This window comes from Ursus maritimus, unplaced genomic scaffold (genome assembly GCF_017311325.1).
Source record: "Ursus maritimus isolate PB19 unplaced genomic scaffold, ASM1731132v1 scaffold_19, whole genome shotgun sequence".
Classification (NCBI taxonomy): domain Eukaryota; kingdom Metazoa; phylum Chordata; class Mammalia; order Carnivora; family Ursidae; genus Ursus; species Ursus maritimus.
The window spans coordinates 21,442,637-21,459,946 of NW_024424341.1; positions in this window are offsets into that span (position 1 = coordinate 21,442,637).

Below are 17,310 nucleotides of genomic sequence, written 5' to 3' on the forward strand. Positions count from 1 at the left end.
ACACGCAGCAGGTATGCACGTTTCAATGAAATGTGAACATAGTCCCAGCTCCACCATTAACTGATCACACACCCTGGCAAAGTAACGCTGGGTGAGTGTGCTTCACGCACCAGGCATGGGGAGATGTGCTTCCCCAGAATTACCCGATGACTCTTTATTCAATGATTCATACGTAGTCTTTGTGTGCCAAGCACTGTGCTGAATACTGAATAACAAAGACAGATAATTGGGAGTGGGGGGGTACCCCATCCAGCCCTCAAGGAGGTCACAGACTAGACTGCTGGAGACAATTATTCCCATTTGATCCCTACAGTGACACTACTCAGCAGACATGTCTTTCCCATCTTACAGATAAGAAAACTAAAACTTAGGAACAATAATCTTGACGCTTAAGTGGCAGAGCTGGGATGTGAACTCAAGATTTTGTGTCCCCAATGATAAGGCTAGTTCCATATATACCAGGCGGGGGGCAAGTCTCCTCTTTCCAACCTTCAGAAAGGCAAGTAACATGATGAAATAAGCTTTTGGATCCCCTCTGTCTCCATCTCTGCTACTAGCTGAGTCAATCCCTGGGGGTTCAAAGCCAACACAGACCCACTCATCGTCCATTGCATGTTTAAGTCAATTTATCCAATCCTGTCATTTAAGATCCAGAGAGAAGGGTACTGACTGAGATCACACAGCAGAATGACAGAGCAAGGACTTGAAAGTCAGTTCTCCCCAAGCTTGGGTCTTGCCATTTTTTTTTTAAAGATTTTATTTATTCGACAGAGATAGAGACAGCCAGCGAGAGAGGGGTCTTGCCATTTTTAAACACAGACATACACATAGATTTAAACAACTCAACGTCTTGTCATAGTTATCTTTTACTGCTAAGAAACACCAGAGGAAGAAGGGACTCTGTTTTCTCCCTCCAACTTGGGTGTTAAGCATGCTCTCAGGGACTGGGGGGAACCTCTGAAAAAAGCTGCACCCAGCTAACAGGAATCCCAGCCCCCCACACATGGAAGATTAACAGACAAAGCCTGGCCCTTTCATTCCCCAGCCACAGACAGGGAAGGGGTAAAGAAAAACGCTGTAAATCAGCCACCACATAATCACGCGTATTTAGAGTTTGCTTGTAATTAGTCTGTATTCATAGTGCTGTGTGGGTAGAGAAATCTGTACCCAAGGAAACTCTGAAAACCAACATGTTTGTTTCGAGTGATTCATCTACAGGAACCATATGCCAAGTGACAGACACTGAGTTCCTCCACCGTCTGAGAGCAGAGAGAGAACCTAAGGTCATGCATGTGCATGCACACACCTTGATACAGCCTTTCCTGCTTCCCCCAGGCTCACATCACCTCACCTGGCTCTAGATTTGCTAAGGTTTCCTCTCAAGAAAGCAAAATTTTTTTATCAACACAGCTGATTTCTCAGGAATAGGCAGTAAGTAACGCTCATCACTGTGTCAGGGGTGGGGAGAAATGGCCGCTAACCTGTATGAGATTCTATTTCACACCAGAAAGCACACCGAGTGTTTACTTGCATTCAGTCCTCCAGGCGGCCCCGTGGAAGAATTCCTGGATTACCTGAGCCACCTATGACTTACACTGCATCTACACACTGAGTGGTTTCAGTTGTTCAGCTCAGATGAGATTCATAGAACCATCGTCTTTTTACCAGTAACAATAATAAAAATCACGGGGGCACCTGGGTGGCTCAGGAGGTTAAGTGTCCAACTGGTGATTCTGGCTCAGGTTATGATCTCAAGGGTCATGGGATCAAGTTCTGCCTCGGGCTCCGTGCTCAGTGGGGAGTCTGCTTGAGATCCTCTCTTCCTTTCCCTCTCCCCCAACTCCTACATGCTCGCATTCTCTAATAAACAAATAAATCTTTTAAAAAATACCAATACTAAAAACCCAGGAGTTGCCATTTCCAATCTATGTGCACATTACACACTGCATTTGAGCCATGTGAAAACTTAAGCTAGTGATTTTAGCCTCATATTGACAAAGTCCATACGCTACATCCTCCAGGAAAAGTCAAAAGCAACAGTGATCTGACCTGGCTGAATTTCCATGTACGACAAATCCCAAACTGCTCTCTCTTCCTTTCTGGAGAGCCTTGGCAGAGCACAGAGAGTGGGGACTATGGAGGTTAATGAGTTTCATCTATGTCCTGGAGAAGAGGTGGGTCCTCCCAGCTTAAGGGACAATTGTTGACCTCATCAGCCTTCCCAGGCAACTCCATGCCTGCAGACCCAGTTCCATGCCGCTGGTTAGTGAGACCCAGAAAGACCCTGTGCACCTGTGCACATTATGCAAACAGCAGAAAGGTTAGTTGAGAGTGGACAGAATCACATTATGTGATCATCTACACACAGATATTAGGCACTGAACTCAACTCTGAATGGACCTCCTGCACCTGAAAATGGACCCCCAGCTGACCACAGCCGACCTCTGTTGTCTGTTTACCACCACAGCTGATTGGGGTTTTCATCTCCCTGCTCAGCCAATTCCCAGCACGCGGTGCAGCCTCCAGATTTATGTGTTGGCTGATTCAACCAATCAAACAGAAGGATTGGGAGATTTATACCTGTTTTGTGGGTTTGTCAGGCTCTCCCCTCAACACACACCTAGAGTCTAAGACAATAATTCTCAATTCTGGCACCAAAATCACAGTCAGGTTATCAATGATTAGGGATAATGAGCTGGAGCCTTGCACACATACCGCTGTCTGGCACCACACTCAGTTTTGTCCGGGACAAGGCTCTGGCTTCAGTATGTTCTGGAGACGTCTTGGGTGATTCTTACATATGGGTAGGAGAGGGGAACAAATCCTATAGCAGTGGTTCTCAAAGTGTGGTTCCTCAGAAGAATAGCTTCAGCATCACCTGGATACTTGCTGAAATGTGACTGTTTGGGTCCCCTTTTCAGATTTACTGGGAAAAAAAGAGAAAGAGAAAGAGAAAGCGAAAGCACCGGAGGTGGTGTTCTGTTTTTACAGGCGCTCCGTGTGAGTCTGGGGCGCTAGAACGTGAGAACCACCCAACTGTAGCCATGGAGGCCAGAGGCGTGTTCCCTGGGACTCCTGGCCCCAGTGTGGGGCCATGGTGTAAGAGTCCCTCCTTCAGCTCAGAGCCTGCGATCCAGAATCTACTGCTCAGGACTGCAGGAGCTGTGGCCGCTCCAGGGCATATGTCACTATTCTCCTGCTCTAAAAATTGCTACATCTGTACATGCACAAGCTAATAAAAACGTCTTCTCCACAGGGCTGAGAGCTTTATTATGCACTGTCGTGTGTCCCTGTTCTTCCTGGCCTTCTCCGGCCAGCCAACTGCATGCTCCCCAAGGGCAGGCAGACACCCCAGCTCCTCTCCCCTCCCACCCTGAGCCCGTCAGGACACCCTGTGCAGAATCCATCATCTTCCACCGGCTCTCTGGGCTCTCCCTTCATCCTCGGGGCCCTGCCTGCTTCACTTGTCCTCTCCATTCATGGTCTTCCCCACTTCTCCAGCACAACTTAGGCTCCTGCAGCCTTTATGGGCCACTTTCCGAAGACCAGCTGCCCTGAATGGACAAGGTCCTGCCTGTTCAGCCTCAGGCAGAAGCCCCAAGATAGCTCAAGGACTTAGAGGAGGGACGAAGAGGAGAGCGGTGGGGGTCTCCTCAGAAAGACCCAACAAGAAAGCAGGTTAATTTCCCAATCTGGTAAGAAGGAGGAGGTGGAATTTCAGGGTCAGACAGACACGCTGCCGGTCCCCGCTCCCCTCTGATGAGTCAATGACCTAATCACATTCTGTATCTGAGATGCAGTTTGCACATCTGCACAACCAGAGAAGAGGATCATCAGTTCACTGGGGAAGGACTCAGTGATCTGTGAAAATATCTGATGGTATGTTGTTGTTTTCCCAGGCCCCTGTACAATGCCTATCGGGAAGGGAAGAGGAGAGAGAGAGGGAAGGAGGGAGGCCACCCCTTGACATAAAGTGCACACGCATTTCTCCATCCATCTCCTGGGATCTCATTCTGAACCCAGTGTGGGCTGGTCAGGACGAATGTGAGCGGGGAGTCTTCCAGATGCTTGTGCTTGGGGGAACTCCCAAGCCGGTGATGGAGGCCCTTGGGCTGGCCAAGGGTAAGGAGAAGACGGGGACAGGAAGAGTAAGGAAAAGGACAAAAGGATGGTGTGACAAGGTAATTCAAGCAACAATACAACAGCTAATGTTGGTCCAGGGCCGCGCAGGCCGTGCACTAGGCTAGAGGCTTCCTGGGGACCCTCTCGTTCACCCCCAAACAGCCTACAGGGAGGGGGGTTTCTAACAGGTAGAAGCTGAGGCTTTAAGACATTTGACCAAAGACCCAGTGCATGCAGGAAGGCTGCGTGCAGCTGGCACCAGCCCTGCTCCCACCCGTTCTCTTGTGTCTGCGACCACAGAGCGAGTCCCTCCGTGCCCACGGCCCTCTGAGGACAATGGCAGTGATAACACCCAACCCTGCTATGTTGTGGCAAGGATTAAACACATCGATTGACATGGAGAACTTAACGCAAAGCCCGAAACCTAACAAGAGCTCGATCCATGGTGCTCGTGCTGAGAAGGCAGATGAGCAAGAGGAGGTGGTGCTGGGACGTCTCCATGCGCCTGTGAAGCCTCAACATCCAGCCAGACCTGGCACCTCGCTGGCTTTCGGTAAGTGTGCTTGGTCGAAGGCGTGCATGCAGGANNNNGCAGGTCTGAAGGCAGCCCCAGCCTTCCCTACTTGGGGGTCCCGAGTTGGAACGTGGTCTGGCCAGTTTCAGAGCACGGCTAACGAGCCCCTAGGGACCGATGTTAATGCTCACCCTGCCCTCAGGGAAGGGTTTTCCTCTCCAGCAGCAGTCATCAAGGAGCTGCTTCTCACTATCCAGAGCACTGAGATCACACACTGAGGCAGAATCATCCTGTAGGGGCTCCAGGGGAGGGTCAGACCCCTCTCCCCACTGGAAACACCAACAGACTCTGCAACTGGCCACAAAGACCGAGTCCATCCAGCTGCCCAGCTGTCAATCTCTCCAGCCTCAGTCTCCTCTTCCGAAACACAGAGCTAATAATGGCTACCGTGCCGAGTGTCCTGAGGAGTAGGTGAGCAGGTGCCTGGAATCTCGGTGAACAGAGCCTTGTCCCCATTCGTTGACCACACCAGCACGTGCACAGACACTGTGCCACTGCATTCTTGCACCTGTCTTACCCAGTGAGCTAGCTCTTCTCATTCACCCTCTGGCCCTTCTTTCCCCCTGCTCTGGGCCCTGGGATGCTGCTGGCTTGTGTAAACGTCTCTTGGGTCCACCCAGCAGAAGGCACCAAGCAGAGACCAGACAGAGAAAGGACAGCAGGGTGAGGGTGTGGACTCCCAGCTCACCCTTGCAGGCACATTTGTGGATGACTGCACTCTGGTCCCGAAACCACAGCTCCTGTCCTAGTCTCCTCTACAGCCACACTTCCCTCTGGGATCTGGTAAACCCTCCCTGCCCTACTCCTCTCCTTCCCCTCAGGTCTGCGGTGGTAGGTAAAGATTCCCCAGTGTTGCTAGGCCCAAAGTGCTTCCCCACCCCTTGCTGATATTTCCCCTAATCCCCCCTGAGCTGTTATAGAGTCCATTTATTGAATTCAGTTCCATTTGAGAGCACCGTCTGTCTCCTCCTGGCACTGGGACACCTCAGATTTCTCTTTGGGTTCATAATGTTCACCATCACTTGAAGCATGTTCTCCGAATCCTATTTTTTCCAAGAAACCTCCCCAGATCAGCTGAAAGTGGATCACGGAGCAGACTTTTCGCCCACCATCTAGCATGCGCCTCATTGTCAGACCTCACTCCATGCCTACAACCTGCCCACCAGCCCAGAACACACACAGGCTCTCCCTCCCCCTTCCACACTTCCCTCTCACCCAGCACAAGCCGGACGTTCCCTCAAGAGTTTTAGGAAACATTTCCTCCCTCATTCACACCCAGGGAGCATCGCTCAGCCCTTCTGTTTTAAACACCAACGATTTTTCACACTGACCTTTTCTCAGTCGGTGACTCACGGGAAGGGCTGGCTCCGGAAAGCACCTCCCACAGTCTCCACCCCCCACTGTGCCTTCAGAGACCCAAAGACTATTGAGCCTAAATAAAGATCATCTGCCCCTAGCCCCTCATTTTGCTGATGGAGAAGCGGAGCCCAGACTGCTTAAGCCACAGGTGAATTTGTAATAGGACGAAGACCAACCCAGCCCACTGTCTTCTAAGATGCCCTGTGCACCTGGCCTTGTATAGAGAGCCTCACGTATCTCGGAGCTTCTTCAGTGAAGGTGTCCAGACCCACGCAGGCATGCAGAGATGTGCTCCAGGGTTTCAGGAAGCCAGAGGAATAGCATGCTGCATGTTCTTGGAGGGTCTATTGTCTTTTGAGTGTCAGGGGAGGGGAGTGAAGAAAGTTAAGTACACTCAAGGCCAGAACTAGGGTAAGGCAAGTGAGGCACGTACATTGGTGGGGGAGGGGAGGGCAAAATTTAAGAGGGCACCTAAAACCTCAGCAATCAAGATATTGAAATAATATTTTAATGCAATGTCTTTTAACTCAAAATTAATGTCAAAAGATTCATGGCAAACAAAATATCACAATTTCAAGTGAAGGTAGAGCCCGATTCTGCATTTGGATGACTCTGCCTCGCTTGCCTCATCCTACTCCTGCAGCCAGTTCTGCTAAAACATTATTTACCAAAAGGGTGGTCAGTTTTACAATTTGAGTTGTTGTTTTTTTTTTAAATATTGCATTAAAATGTTATTTATCTTGGGGCGCCTGGGTGGCTCAGTCAGTTAAGTGTCTGACTCTTGGTTTCAGCTCAGGTCTTGATCTCAGGGTCCTGGGATTGAGCCCCGAGTCAGGCACCACACTCAGGGTTCAGGGGGCAATCTGCCTGGGGATTCTCTCTCCCTCTGCTCCTCCCCCTGGCTCGAGGGTGCCTTCTCTCTAAAATCAAATAAATAAAATATTTTTTTTAAATGTTATTTATCTTGTGACTGAAGTTTTTTTGGTATCTTCTTAAATTTGGGGCCCAAAGCAAGTACCTCACTCGTCTCAAGTTAATCTCAGCTGTGCTAATTATAAGTCACTTAAACTATGCAAAAATAAAGCAAACAGAATTATATTGAGGAGTGGAATACAAAACTAAGGGATTTTTTAGGTTAAAACAAAAAACAGATTTCAAAACCATTTTGTGGAGGATACCATCAGCCTCCTGGAGGTCTGAGCTCGCCCTCCCTGGATTTACGGGTCCTTCATGGAAACACCATGGAACAGGATTCTCCTGGTAAAGCAGGCGAATGGTTTTGTTCTACTTTGGAGCTGACAAAGCTGACACTGAGAGGTTTGGTGAATTGTCCCATGTTACCCTGTGAGTGGAGGATGGAACCCAGGCCAACCACCAGCCGGTTAGCGGAGTAAAGGCTCTCTTGCATCTGAACCCATTCTTAGTGTTGCTAAAAAGAGCCAAGTGACCTGAATACGTCTCAGCTAACTTGTCAACCCATTTCCTCCCACACCAGGTGCACCAAGCTTCTGAAATAACAGGTTAGTGGCCATAATTGTCACTACGGTGAGAAATTCCAGGGGCTTGGTAGATCTCAAACCGCATCTCCGTTAGAGGCCGTCAGCAGCTTTTCGGAAGCACACACAGCTCCATATGAGTTCCAAATCTGATCGAATCAGGCCCCAAAGGTGACAACCTAAAACTGAAGGTTGGTGCTCTGTGTCAAATGTGTCCCCCTCCCCCTCCCTATGTTGCCCCCTCTCTCTGGAACCATCACCCTCCCTCCCCACAACCCCAGCCAAGGTTGCATGAACTTCAAGATATAGTTCACACATCAGCCCTTTGCAGAAGACTCTCCAGACACCTCTCCTGCCTTTATTCATCCATTAACTCATTCATCCATTCCATAAATCCCTGGTAAATTTATTTAGCCCAGCACAGCGAGAGGCTCTGAGGACTCAGTGGGGAACAAAGAGACACTGAGCCCCCCAGTCCATTGTCCCCATGCCACGTTGTCCCTCCCACCTTCTGGTGGGAGGATGGTTGCACACAGAACTTCACTGCTCTGATTTCTTCCTGTTCTCCCCAGCCTGACCGGAGCTCCTCAGAGCCTGTCTTCTCCATCTCAATCCCCAGGGCATAGCAGGCCCAGGCCTAGAACACATGCTCAATAAAAACGGGAGTGAGAGACCAGAATGGCATTTATCCTGAGTTGGTGTTTCGGGTGGTCGGTCTGGGCACGGTGCCCGTGAGCCATGCCCTTTGGCTGTTCCTATCTTGGCCCACATTCCGACTCAGGATGTGCACAGCGAGCAGAGCTGCCTGTCCTTCTCAGAGTCAGGGTCAACAGGCTGGGGCAGGCACGTGCTCTCCAGCTCTAATCAGCACACATTCTGGAGCCAGCGACCCACGGGCTGTTGAAGGGTTTCAAAGGCAGCATGACTAATGTAATGTTTTTGATTGGAAAGTGGGGAAAGAGCTCTCAGCGAACCACTCTCCTTAATTACATGAGGCAAACACCTCCTCGAGTGCAGCCTGTTTCAGTCTCTGGCCCCAGCCCTCCTCCTGTCCTGCCCGCGGACCCACACAGACAGGTGAAAAGCCTACGCTTGCTGGATGAATAAGCAAAGAGACCTGTAAGTCCATCCGCTTGGGACGGTGGGATTATGTGTGATTCTGTAGCATCAATGCCTAATTGATACTCCTGTTCCCAGATCCCTCATATAAATCTGTAGACAGCGTTCACCTCAAAAGCCCAGTGTGCAGCTGAATTATGGATCAGCTCAGAAGGGGCCAAGTGGCACGAGGAAGCCCCTAGCCAAGTGCAGGGGGCTCCAAGCCTTCACAGCTCCTGATCGCACAAGGGAGGCCCAAGGGGGTAGAGGCCCAGGCCCCTGCATAATTCCACGCAGGCTCAGAGCACAGCAGCCATTCCTTTCCCACCACTGGCCTCCTCTCTGGCCTCCCACCTCCAGTCCAGACAATTTCCCTTCCTCAGATCAGCCTTTGCCAAGCACTTCCCTGACCCACCTTTTCTCCTAGGCTGACCTTGGTTTGGGAGGACTTCCCCTATCTCATTCTCCCACCGCCAAAACAGCTGCGTTTTTGAATGTCCTCCAAATTGAAATCTCTGCATAGATTCAAGGACATCTGCAAGCAGACCTGTCTCTTTTGTAACCCTCATCCATAGCCTGGGCCCACATCCACACCCACACCCACATACACATATACTCATACTCACCCTCCCTCCCTCTCATCCAGGTTTATCGAGCATCACTTGAATGCCTATCATGTGCCAACAGGAGAAGAGGACCAACAGCTTCCTTAAGTACCCACCACACGCCAGCCTTTAGTCTCCCCCCCTTTTTTAATCTGTGTCCCGTGTAGATATGATTAGGATTTCTACTTTACAGTTGAAGTTACAGAGGCTGAGGCCAAAGACGGACCCAAGAGCCCAGAGAGAAGTGGTAGTCAGCATGACCCGGTCTGTCACCTTTCCACTGCACCCTCCAGTCCCCTGCTATCCTGTCCAAATTCTTGCTCATTCGATCACGCCCACATCTACGAGGCTGCTGTCCACATTCGTCAGGGCCTCAGTGGGGAAAAAAGATGGCGGCTCATTCAAGTGGCTATTTAGGGAGAGTCTGATAAACGACCTGTACCCATAGGTGTGGGCAAGGTGTGGGGAAAGCCACCAGAAATGGTTCAGAGAAGGACCCCAGGGCTTCTGACAACAGGGAGCTATCACCACCACAGGTCTGAAAAGAGGAGGATGAGGGGAGAATTGCCAGAACCCAAAGCCAGAACTAGACAGAGGGCTCTGTGGTGAGGGCTCTCTGTCTTCACGTCAGCAGATGCGCCCAGCCCCTGAGCACCCACAGAAGGGCACTCCCTCTCCCTACACTTGCCCCCTCCTCCGATCCCCTTGGGATACTCACCACTGACCCAAACCAATACGAAGCCAGAGGTCAAGAGAGCCAAATAATGTTTCAAAAAGATCAACCTCCCAAAAGAAAAAGCCAGCAACATCCACCACTGTCCAGGGGAGCAGTTCCCATCCGCGATCCCTGGGATGCATGGAGTCTCATCAGCTGCAGCACTGCACAGGCTTGCATCAATTTCATCGTCCTCTCCACCAAGCCCTCCGATCCTCAGGTGCCAGTCTGTGATCCCAGTTCCTTCTTCCGCTGCCATTCTTCATCCCCCCCACCCTCTACCAGAAAGGGCTCTGGCCCTCAGGCATGAACCACGAGCCTTACTTTTTTAAGGTCTACGTCCCGGTGGCTTTGTTTTTTTGGGTTGCCATTTTTGGATTGGCCAGGACTTTGAAAAAGGGAGCATTAAGAGGTGTCCCAGCGAAGACTCCGGGTTTCAAACATAATCCTCCATGTGCACCCCCTGTGGGGGAGCAAAGGCGATTGGGATCATTTTCCTTGGGTCAGTTCAGCTACCCGCTTCTTTGCCTGTGGTTTAGCGGCACAAAGAACCCAAAATGTCCAGAAGATGTTTTAGCTTCCAGTCTCTACGATGCATGCTTGTGTTCCCTGGTGGAATGATTCCTCCCCTGGGCATGGGGGCCTCTCAGTTTAGAATATTAAGAGTAACCTCCACTTCGGGTGCCACAGCATCATGTGCATAAATTACCACAGTTAACCCCCGGGGTAACCTCATGAGGTAAAAGGTCACCATCCCAGTCCATAGCTGAGGAAGCGGAGGCTCAGAGCAGTGGATTCATTTTCCCACTGAAACACAGAGTACTGTTTGAGTGCTGGTGCAGGACCCTAACGCTTGGGTCCCTTCTCCTGCCCCAGGCTCTGCCTTCAGAACTGTATTGGCCACCAGCACCCTGGGAGTGCCAGAGGTCCATGCCCAGACAGACAGACGGACAGACAGCCTTTTGGACTTCTAGGGGCCATCATCCATTTCCTTCCATGCCCATGGCTCTGCAGGCTCCAAACAATGCCGAAGCATGGGAGCAAAATACCCTCTTCATCTCTCTCCAGGCACCTGGTACCCCAGGATTCCTCGTCTGGACTGACCAGGAGCAATCACCTGGAAGAACCCCAGCCCTGTGCCGGAAGGCTGAGTCCGGTAACAGCAGACACCTCTGGGGCTGGGCGGGTTTAACTGGAAAGAGAGCCTCCAGATAAATTCCCTTCACAAAACCCCAAAACCTCCTTCCCATGCCCCTTCAAATTAAAAGAGTTCTCTCTACTAATATATTAATTAAAATGAAATATTAATAGCTGACCTCTATTATTTATTGGCTATTTTTGGAGAATAAAATATTGAGATCCAAAGAGGAATCAATTCTGATGAAAACTCCCTCTCCTGAGCAGGCTTGATTCGTGTCACATAATAAAGAGATAAGCTTATCAGCGGCATCAGTTCAAAGACGTCTGCTGTAAATGTTGATTTTAAACCAATAAGAAGATTATAAGCACTGTCATAAAATATCTTTCCAGGATGTAAATTATTCAAAGCCCTTCGTGGGCAGACACAGTATCTCATGCCTCAGTGATCCCCGTTCTGTGCAACACATTTCATTTATTAAAGCCAGAGAGGGCCTCTGTTGATAAAGCCCCCTAAATAAATGATAACCTTCATCTCCTTCTTCCAAATTATTTCCACGATTAGAATTCGAAATGTTTGTGCCAGAGGTGTCAAGAGGGACCGCTTCTGTAAGTGACGCGCATGTCTTCCTCAGCAAGCTCAGCACCGCATGGCAGCGAAGCAAGCCCCGTCCTTCAGAGCAGGGCACTGGGTCCAGCACCGGAGACAAGCGCGGAGGGCTCATCCATATGAAGCTGGAGCAGCAAGATGACGTCAGTGACATCGTGAAGGACTGGGACTCCAAACCTGCTCTGCCATTCTGGCTGACCCTGACCCTGGGCACGCTCTTCAGCCTCTGTATAACTGAGCTTTCATACAGGGCGGTAGAGAATCATATGTGCCCCCCCCGCCTCGGGCACTGAGTCTGGCTCATCGTGGTTCTCAGTCGATATTAACCAGATCAACGGCCATGCTACACTCCCCTTGGGGCAGGCAGCTTCTCATCTCCTCCCAGTCTCCTGGAGCTTCAGAGAGGGCCCTGGGCAGTTCACCTGCCCCAAAGGGTACACAAGCAGCCCATCCCGCACTTATTGGTGGTCTTTGAACTTAAAGGTTTCCAACTACTCCCTTCTGGTTCCAAATCCATGCTTTCCTCACAATGCACCGAGCACATCCATCCCCCCAGCAGAAAGCTTGATAGAGAGTGGCTGGGCAGCCAATCGTGAACTGCTGGTCAACTCTTTCCTGTTCTCAGAAGCATGTGCCAGTTAGACTCGGGTGCAGCTGCGTGGGAGAGCAGCAGGCACACAGGCTCTGGAATCACCCAGGCTGGGGTTTGATGCCTGTGCTGACACCTTCTAGTGCGTGGGTCTGGATGAGTCACTCAGTCCTGCCTGAGGCTCTGCGTTCACATCTATAAAATGGGGCTGGGAGACAGAGCTAGATGCCAAAAGTGCATGGTCACTGTCATTGGAAAGACAATGTGTTTACAAAGTCTCCCACACATACCAGGACACCATAAATGCTCATTTCCTTCTTCCCATCCACCCTTGCTTCTTGCTCGTCCTCTTTCCTTTCCCAACTCCCTACCTAAGGGTCTTCTGCATCTGCACCATCTGTTAGGAATCTCACCGATATAGCACTACATTCCATTGGCTGCTTGCTCTGATGTGGTTTTTTTTTTGGGGGGGGTCTTGTGTTGACCCATTAATCATTTGGACCTAATCTCCCCAGGGGTGCAATAAATGCTTCAAAGACAAGGATCAGAGTCTGCCTCACCTTGAGTGACAGTAGCTACTGAGACATGAGCCACAAATGTCCATGGAAGGAATTATCCCCAACAACCGTGAAAGGGGACATCTGCCAAAAAGGAAGGCCCCCCCCGCAACCAAGCCGTAACACTCAATTTCCTCCCATGCTACCTAGGTTATATCCTTTAATCTAATACGAGGAAAACAAAATGGTGACTCCTAGTGATGACCCTGTCAAACAAAGCTGAATAACTGTCTGACAGAATTTTCTAATGTTTCCATATGCAGAACAAAATAACACAAAGACACAGACACACACCATAAAACAATGCCAAAATCACCGGCAGTGTGCACAGAGATTGCAAATTTCCTTACGAATTCATCAGAAAGAATGGGTGCCTGGAATCATCTCCACTCAGGACGCAGACGCCGTCTGATACATTCTGCTCCCACAGCATTCCTGCCTTGTCAAGAGCTGACGATCAGACATGCGAAACAAGTGCTATATATGAATCTTGCAAAAGTATCACCTTGGGAAAACACAACCAAAACAAATTGAGAAATCATATAAATAATTACTCTGAGCTTCAAGTCTAACATGGAAAAGGAAGGCACACAGGCATAAATGCTAATTAATATGACTGTTTAATTACAGGGGCACAAATTAATAAACCGGAATTACTCCAGATTTCCAGGCATCCCATCTCTGCATGTGATCTCAGACGTGTGGGCACAGGGAGAGAAACGCTTAGCTTTCCTTGGCCAGGTGCCCAGCTGGAATGGGATCAGGAATGGGGGAGGTGAGGACCAGGTCCTCCAGCCCCCACCCCTCTGCTCAGACATGCTGAGCCCTCATCGGCATCAGCAGATGCAAGCTTCCACCAGGATATCTTCCCTAATTAGGAAACCATTCCTCACACAGCTACAAGGACCCACCACAACGTGCTAAGGACAAAATGAAACCCAACACAACCAAGGCGCAGGATTCATTAAGTAGCCATTGGATATGCCAGATACTCTGTCTCTCTGTGTTTCCCTCTCTCAATTTATTTTGGTTTCTGATTTCCCAAAGTAATGCTTTTGAAAAATTCATATACATCACTCATTTTGCATGTTTGATTGTCGGCTCTTAACAAGGCAGGATGCTGTGGAAGCAAAATGCATATCAGACTCAGTTTGGAAGATGGTATCATCTACATGGGAGGAATCATCCCATTATACTGACAAGAAAACCAAGGCTCTGCAGCTCAGCGAATCTGATTTTGCCAAAGCCACAAAACTAGAACACAGAAGGTTCTGGGTGTCTGAGTCCAAAGTCTGTACACTTTTCATTACAGCCAGCCTCTTTCTAGAAATCAAAAATCAAAATGCTTCCTCTTCTGAAACTTACACGACAACATTCATTTGATCATCTTCTCATTCAGGAAAGTCAGTCTTGGACGTATATGTGCCAGCTTCAGATTATGTTCTGACTACGATGGTGAGCAAAAACTGCCCCAGAACCCCACTTTTGAGTGACTTACGCAGGAAGCAGCAGAGGATGCCACAGATAAAATAATCATATATATAAATGCATTTCAACAGCCTTTGATCAGGGCTCCACAGGGGAGAGAATATTGGGGCTACGAGAATTCATAAAAGTGAGGGTTAAATGGTCAGGAGAAGCTCCCCTAAAGAAATAATGGTTGAAGGACAATCTGAAGGCTGAATATGAATATGTAATATAGAGTAGCAGAGTATGTATGATACAGAATTCTCTCTACTTGTTGTTTTCTTCCCAGGCATTCACCCCCACCTGCTCCAACCTACCGTGTCTTGTGCTCCCGTCGCTCTGCCTCAGGAGTTCATGGGATGAAGTTCGTGCACATTTGCAATCCTCTATTTGATTGAGCTTTCAAGCATTTTGGACAGAGTTGGTCACTCCCTTCTCCTTGAAATCATGCCTTTCTTGGCTTCTGAGCCAGAAATGTACTTGTTTTCCTCCTCCCTCTTTGGATCCCCTCTGAAAATCGCCCTGACGTAATCGTTCCCCAAGTGTTCATATATTCTTTCCCTAGACAACCTCATTCCTCCCAACGGCATTACTGAGCACCCCACTGCGGTGATTCTCACATTTGTATCTCCAGCCCCAATCTTTCTTCTGGACTCCGGATCTGTATTTCCAAATTGCCTGATGGAGAGCTGCTCTTAGATGTCTCAAAAGCACCTCAAACTCAGTATGACCAAAACTGAGCTCATCTTGTGACCCCGACTCCACTTCAGAGCCATCTATTCAACAGGAAAAGCAGAACCCCAAGCATCATGTGTGATCTCTTTTTCTCCGTGCCTTTGTGATATCCTGAACGATGGCTCCCAAAGATGTCCAGGTCCTTTTTCCTGGAATCTTATCAGCAAAAAAGGGACACTGGGGATGTGATTAAATTAAGGAAACTGAAATATCTTAGCCTCCAAGTGGAGAGATTATCCTGGATTATCAGGCTGGGCCCTAAATGTAATCACAAGGGTCCTTATGAGAGGGAGGCAGAGGGTAGTAAAATAATGGGGAGCAGAGAGTGAAGGGATGCAGACACAGCCAAGGAATGCCAGCAGCTGCTAGAACGTGGAAGAGGCGACAGATTCTCCCCTGCGGCCTCGAGAAAAAAACAGCCCTGCCAAGACTTTGATTTTTAGCCCTCATTTCTGACTTTTGGCCACCAGGAGTATAAGAGAGTAAACTGCTCTTGTTTTAAGCCATAAGCTTGTGATAATACGTTACAGCCGCAATAGGAAACTAATACACCCTACTCTAACATACATGCCACCAAACTGCCTTTATTTTGCTGTCCAAATAATTCCCAAATGTGTCTACTTTTGCCCATCTCCACAGCCCCTTCTCTGGGACAGTCTCCCATCATCTCTCAGTCTGTGAGCAGGTACCACACTCTCTGGCTTCCCATAGCTCCTGGGATAAGAAGCAACATCATTGGCATGGTCCCCCATAAACGTGCTTGTCTTGGTCCCTGCCTCCCTTCCCAGGCTTATCTTGTACCCAGACACACACTGGCCTTCTTTCAGTTCTTGGAGGGTACTAATTCCCTAAATACCACAGGGCCTTTGCACAACCTTCTCCCTTGGCTCCGGATGCTTGTTAATTTCAGGTAATAACTTAAATGTCATACCCTCATCCTATTTTCTCTGATCTGCCAGAATTGGGTTCATCCAGCACATACAACAATTGAAATTTTACACTTACTTTTGGGACCGTACCATTTACATCTAACTCCCCAGATAGTCGGTAAGTCCTCTGAAAATGGGCTATTCGTGGCTTGGTGTGCCCACCAATGCATCCTCAGCATCTAGCACATGACCTGGCAGAGAACAAGTGTTTAACAAATATGTTTGGATGACTCCCAGAGACAAACGGAGTGCCTTTGGGCATCTGTGTGGATAGCGTGGGTGGTCTCAAAGTTGGCTTTGTCCGAACCCTTCTAGCTATTCAGTTAGAGAAGGGGGGGTGTCATAAGAAGGACTTGTTTGCACTCGGCAGTGGCCAAGGAAACTCCAGAATGAGAACGTAATCCTCATCAGTGGCATCTTCCTAAAACTTAAGGCACTGGGCAGAGTTCCCAGTTAACTTAGAATTCACAGGAGGGAATATGAGGGGTTTTTTTGGGGGGGGTGCCATTAGCCTACCTCCTCTCCACTTCCAGCCCTGTAAAGTTTCCTTGGCCATTTTTCCTTCAGTTTCTCAGATAAAAGTACTTTGGAAATTATCTAATAATAGACCAGAGTCTTTAACTAGCATTCTGTGCCAGGGGGCTTACCTGAAGGCACATCATAGACCACTTGGGGTTGGAGGTGGCTCTGCATTAACCAAAGCCCCTCTTCATCTATTCTGGGGACTGGGATTTCACACAGGAAGTTTTAATGAAAGGTTTTTATGACTAGAAAGAAAATATTTTATAAAAGGCATGATTTATGTTATTTACGCCACACTTCACAGTTTTCAACAAAATATTTGTTGATTTTCTTTTTTTCGTTCAGTTCTCCCATAAGCCCGTCAAACTAGAAGGAGATTATTTACTCCAGGGGACAGATGAAAAAATGGCTCAAGGAGCTTAGGTTCCCCCCCCCCCGGGCCCCAAATCACAGATCTGGTAATAGGGAAGAATTTGGACTCAAGTCCAGGACACTGGACTTTCTAGAAGCCATGGGATAGTGGTTTGAGCTCATTTTATGGCCTTATTTATTTATTAGTTAAGGAAATGACTTCACTGAACATTTGGGTTTCCTCTGTGAAGAGAAAACAGCACACCATTTTAGGTGTGGCAAGGTTAGGTGGCAAGATTAGGGGTAAATTTATTGCCTTCTTTGTGCTTCTCTGTAACTTCTACAATGTTTGTGCATTAATTTCATATTTAGAAAACATTAGAAAATAAACAAGTATTCATTTGAAGTAAATCAACAGGTAAAAAAGGAAGGTCTCCTACTCAC